The sequence below is a fragment of the Pteropus alecto genome, unplaced genomic scaffold (genome assembly GCF_000325575.1).
Source record: "Pteropus alecto unplaced genomic scaffold, ASM32557v1 scaffold177, whole genome shotgun sequence".
Taxonomy (NCBI): domain Eukaryota; kingdom Metazoa; phylum Chordata; class Mammalia; order Chiroptera; family Pteropodidae; genus Pteropus; species Pteropus alecto.
In genome coordinates, this window is record NW_006442207.1 from 4,576,606 (window position 1) to 4,582,605 (window position 6,000).

Sequence of the window (6,000 nt, forward strand, 5' to 3'; positions counted from 1 at the left end):
AAGACGAAACTCTCCAGGCTCATTCCTACTGGTTTCAATCTCCAAGCCACTGCATAGAGCACACCACGGTTGGCAGAGGCAGATCTGCCTTCCAGTTAGGCTCACCCAGGGATATTTTCACTTGAATGGAAAACAAGGAAGCCTTTATTTGACAGAACATATTGTGGCCTAGAGCACAAAGAATGACTTTTGGAAGTGGAGAAGAGAAGGAAGCCTGCTTGTGGGGAGGTGTCCAAGATGGCAAACCATCCACCAAGGTGAGCTCCCAGTGGCATTATGTCACCTTCCAGCTGACCTTAGGGTTGAGCTGGGTGGTGAGACGAGGATTGAGAGGGAGACTTCCATACTAGATCTCTACAATGTTTGTGAGAAGTCAGGTGGCCATCTTGTTTCTCCACACATCACCAACCCCACCATTGCCACCCATGTGTGTCCAGTTGGGAGGAAGTTAAGATTTTTCAGATTAGGATTCAAAATGTTTCTCAAAAGCAGAGATAACCCCACCCCCAGAAGAGATAAGGGTAAGCCCAGCCATGCAGAAACACTCAACAGTTTTTATTTTATCTCCTTTATATAGATTTCATTCCCTTTCAATGTGGACTGGTACTTAACAAAGCACTGAAGTATTTTAAAAATGAAGAAGTTAAAGTTAATACAAAATCCACCAGAAAAAGACACTAAATTCAACATGTGGTATGTAAGCCTCGAGCCTTTTGGAAATACTAATCTTAGAAGCTGAATCTGGGACTTGTGATTATAAAACAATGTGACCGTTATGTACACACATATACATATAAAGGAAGACCCTGAGCGAGATGGTGCCTAAGAAAGGCGAACATTTGTTTTAATATTGTTGGGACTGCTGAGAACATATCTGGAGACTCCTCTTTATTCATTCATCAAAGTCTAATGCACTAGGCCGAGTGCCGGGAGGTGGGGACATACTTTGGAGCAAAGCGACGCAAGAACCAGGGGACCCAGCTGGGCCTCAAGGAGGTGGGGACATACTTTGGAGCAAACTGATCTGGCCGTGCCTTGTCGGGGAACTGAAATTGTCCCTCATAAAAAGATGCCACAAATGTCAGGCTGCTGCTGTGATGAGCGACGCAAGAACCAGGGGACCCAGCTGGGCCTCAGAGGAATTAGGCAGGGTTCTCAGGAGAGGAAATGTCTGACTGGAGGATTTGAGAAGGGGAGGTAGAGAGAGGGTGGGGTGGGACGAGGCAGGCAGAGGGAGGAATTGCACACTCATTAAACATCTGACATGCTCCATCAAAAGAGGGTGCAGCTTATAATCCTTTCCAGCCATTTGGAGGGGGCTTTGGACTTAGCTACAGAGACATGAGGTTCAGGATGATTTCTATGGTGCAATGGTGGGAGGCTTTCCAGAGCTTTCCCATCAACACTAGGCCAGAAGGGTCTTCTGTGTGGAACCTCCAGCATCCTTCTGGGTTGATGCTGAACACCTGTCTAGGGGGGCAGCAAGCATCTCTGCGAACAGCCTGCTGGAGTGTATGTCTAAAACAAGTCAGTGTGGTGGGACTCGGCTCTTGGTCTCTTAGGCTAAACATTTAGCGACTTTCTTATGCCTGTGAAGCTGGGCTTGAATTCTGGGTGAAATCAAGTTCACCCAGGGCAAGGGTGGTGACTGAGTGGGGTGCCTATCTCAGTCATATCATTTCACTCAGGCCAAGACTTAGTGTTGATCTCTTACTCCACGCATCCTCACAGCCCGCCAAGAAAATCCAGATCTATCTCGGCTCTCCTGTGCCTGGAAAGGGCACACCTGACCTTACTTTTCCTGTATATGTCCTCTTTTCATGGCTCAAGCTCAAAGAGCAGTCATGCAAGGGATATTGCATATTCAACTGTTAAATATGCCTACCTTCTCTTTAAATGAATATATAGGATATATGCAAAGCATTAACAATAGCAGGCACTCAGTTATTATTACTATTTGCAGATTGAGAGCTTATGTACTTAAAAATTTTGAATCCTTCAGTGTCTTGAATGAACTGTTGATATGGGACACGCAACAGAAACAAAGGGACCCCAGGAGGGTGGTGGAGAGCAGATCAGGGCTTAAATTGGCTCCTCCACCTATTAGCCATAGCACCCTGAACAAAGTACTCAATCTCCCCCAGCTTTAATCTCCTCACCTGTAAAATGGGAAACAGTGATGCCTCAGTCACAGGTGGCTGTGAGGCTGAATGGAATAATGCATGCAAAATGCTAAGCACGTGGAGAATATTCTAAATGCTTAGTACATATTCCCTGTTACGACCACTGTCTGCAGAACTCAAGACTAAGAAAACATTCAACTGTCAACCTTCACCGGGACTTTTAAATTATATCCATATTTTAAGCAGTTTTTGTAGAGATTGAAAACAAAAATCCTCTAGTGATTATTTCTATGCGTGTTTATAGGTGACCAGCACACATCAAGTAGGAAAATGCTTTCTGGCTATTGCCTGAACTTTTTTTTCATGGAAGGAATGAACTCATTGCGGCTGCTTCCTCCCAAAAGGGACAATACAACTTGCACCCCATTCTTGGACCAGTGAAGACAATCTTCCTAAAAGGCTCAAAAAGCAGCATCTCTGAGGATCTCCACCTCTCACACTTGGGAGGATGAGGGGGCTCTGCTGGGCACTCAAGTACTCTACTGTCACCTGATGCTCACAGTATTGCTAGGAGACTGGAGTCTTTATCCTGTATTGCAGAAGATACTGGTTTCTTCAGAGAAGTAACCTGCCCAAAGCCACACAGCAAAGGGGAAGCAGAGGTGAACTGTTAACTCCCTATCAAGATGAAGGTCAGGCTGTACACCCTGAAGGAGGAAACAGCCTGTAGGTAAAGTGAGGGCCAAGTAGACAGCCAGCCCAGGAGTTCAAAAGATAGGGCCTGAGAATGACTCACACAGAATCACCTCCACATAATGTGACTGCCCCATAAACGATAAACTTTAATACGGTCACAGGTTACAAATTCACCAGCAGCCATGACTTTTTTCACTTCAAGAGATCTTCAAGAGCCCAACACAAGGGTTCGCCAACAATGACAATAGCTACGTGTGGCGTACGAAGCCTTGACAGAGAGGCACTGCTATGAACCAGTCAACCCCTACCATTCTCGCTGTAACCATCAGCCCAGACTCACCATTATTCCCATTGAACACATAGGCACAGAGAGGGCCAGGGCCCCACAGCTGGCAAGCGGGGACGCTGGGATTAGAACCCAGGGCCGTCTGATACAGCAGCCCTCGCTGTGAGCCCTGCTTCATGACGAACTGCTCTTTCTTTCTAAATCCACCTCCCCTTTTCTAAATCTCGAATAGTACCAGGTGATGATGCAAGCCCGCTGGCTAGGACGGAAGGGAGGACAAGCAGATCGAAGCAAGCGACACCAAGGGCATGGAGAGCCCTCCCCCCAGTTTCAGCGCAGGTCTTCAGACCCCCATGCCCCACGGGACCCAGCTCCCCGCAGACCTCACTCGAGGCGGGCCGGGTGGGAGCCAGGGCTGGAGGAGGAGGCGCGCCGCCGACTGGCGGGAAAAACGTAAGCGGAGGCGGGAGCCGAAGTTACCTTTCCCACGCGGCCTGGTGGCCAGGACTGGCGGCCGTTTCTGTCCCTCAGCAGCCAAGGTCTAGGGACACTATCACCAAAACGAAAGTAAAGGCCCCAGAGCTAGTGGAGGAGGAGTCACCCAGGGCTGGACGCGGAGCCGGGCGGGGCTCAGTGCACCGCCCCCCAGCTCCGGAGGGTTCGTTCCGCCGAATGGGAGAGCGCGCCCTGCAAGTGACTGCATGCAACGTCGCGCGCGCCGTCGGGGTTGGGGGGCGCCCTCTGCAAAACGGGTCGCGCGTTCTGCCAGGCTGGCCACTTCCACCGCCCTGAGAAAACGCACCCTTGCGAATTTGGCCGCGCGCATGCTCCTCGGAGGACCCACGCGGCAAAGCTGCCGCGCGCGCCAAAGAGCGTGCGGAGAGCAGTTTGCAGAGATTTATGGCATCCCGCCGCCACGCTCATAGTCCCCTGGAGGGCACATTCTGCAGGACTGGCAGTGCTCAGAGTGACTCGGAGAGCGCGCTCCGCCAAACTACCGCACGCTGAGTCCCGAGCCACACAAACGGAAGCGCGCGCCCTGCGGACTCCCGGTGCTCGAGGATGGGGTGCTCCTCAAAGCCCCCATTCCACGCCTCCTTCTCCCTCCTGATGCAGCCCCCAGTCTACATCTCGACTTGGGCCTCCACACCAGTTCCAGGACTCAGTTCCCATAGCCAGACCTTTGACCCCAGCCTCTGCGTTTCGCATCTCCTGGGTGCTCGGCGCCCGCGTCTGCAGGATTTACCGTGTTCCAAGGAGGAGCCCCTCCGGCCCCTGTGGGATCGGCTGTGGTCTTCCGGCCTTCCAGAACTTGCGTGCAGTTGCGAGTGCGCCTGTTCTCGTATGTAGGCGGTAGGAAGCCAACTCAGCTTTCTCTTGAGCAAGTTCCCACCTCCGAACACAGCCAGCTAGTCTGGATGTGGCGCCAGAATCATTCGTGAAATATTTTTGAGCGCCCCCAGGCGTCAGCCCCGGGGTATGTAGCCATGTGTTAGTCTAATGTGGGAGAGACTGCATTCTAATCGATTCCACTTCATTCCTACCGCTACATACCTGCAACACACGCACACACGCACACACGCACACACGTGTCTTTCTTCAGCCTTGGGCCTCCAACCGAGGCCTCTAATGTCTTTCTTGCCAAGACTCTTCCGGAGCAGTTAATTAACTCATTCACACTGAGGTGTAAATATTTGAGAAGAAATTATTCTTATTCATACCAAAGATATTTGCTTTTAAAGGGCTATCAACGCCTTGAGCGAAAGGAGTTAAACCTTCACGGTGCCACATCAGGCAAGAATCCATCTTGTCTTTGTTTGCTTGCTTTCCCTCTGGGCCTGACACTTCTATAACGTCTCTAAAATCTCATCAGGTAAGGACGCTGTGTTGGTTTAAGAAAGACTGGCGGCAGGCAAGTGTAAGGGGATAATTATAATTTATTCACTCTGTGAAAATCCCGAATTCCTGAATATTTTTAACAGGCAGTTACACCATTCCCCATAGGGCTGTTCTATAGGCTGAATATTTATACCCATCTAATTCATTCATTGATACCTAATGCCCAATGTGATGGTATTAGGAGGTAAGGCCTTTGTAGGTGCTTATGCTTAAGGATGGAGCCCTGGCAAATGAAATTAGTGCCCTTATAAAAGAGGCTTGACAGAGCTTCCTAGTCCCTCCCACCACGTGAGGACACAGCAAGAAATTGCCGTCTGCAACCTGGAACAGAGTCTTCAGAACTCAACCATGCCAGCACCCTGATCTTGGATTTCCTGTCTTCAGAACTGTGAGAAATTTCTGTTGTTTACAAGCTACTCAGCTTGTGGTATTTTGTTATAATAGTTGGAACAGACTCAGATAGGCTGTAAGACTCTATTTAACACCCATGTTCCTGTTGGGGGTAAACTAAGTCATTGTAGAAACTAAGATAATTTGCTTTTTCAAGGAATTCAATTATGAATCATTCGAGAAGTGAAAAGTCCCATTAGTAAAGCAAATAAGTTACTCTCTATGTAATTTATAAATTGAAATTTTTGCAGATTATTCCTGAAATATAGTGAAACACAAAGCTAGATCTGGAAGGAGATTTAACAACTAATTTCTATTCTCATTTTATATAAATAATCTGAAGCTCAGAGAAGTTGCCCACATCATAAGCTTGCTAGTGACAGAACCAGGATCAAGTCACCTAGAAAAATAATATTTTCCATCCACAAGGAGGCTTTACCATAAAATATAGCATGCAAATGTTAAAACGGTTACACACAGGCTCACATAGCTGGTTTGAAGGGAAACATTCTTGTTTTTTAGCTCTTTATCGTGAGCTGGTGTGAGGAACCTCAAAGGTATCATTGAGAGGCTGGGTTCTCGTAGTATTAACAGATAAAATCATGG

At 48.5% G+C, this 6,000-nt stretch overlaps 1 protein-coding gene across 3 annotated transcripts in view; it reads right to left on the bottom strand.

The window, feature by feature from the left end:
• Positions 1–4,502, bottom strand: part of CASP7 (caspase 7) — a 29,380-nt gene extending 24,878 nt beyond the window's left edge. The window contains exon 1 of one of the 3 annotated variants that reach the window (XM_015596341.2): positions 4,352–4,502. The gene's annotated coding sequence lies outside the window, so the exon portion shown is untranslated. Of the gene's footprint in view, positions 1–3,585; positions 3,739–4,286; positions 4,308–4,351 lie in introns of those variants that run through there. The other 2 variants (XM_025039111.1, XM_006920850.3) reach the window with 2 other exon arrangements.
• Between the last annotated feature and the right edge of the window lie 1,498 nt (positions 4,503–6,000).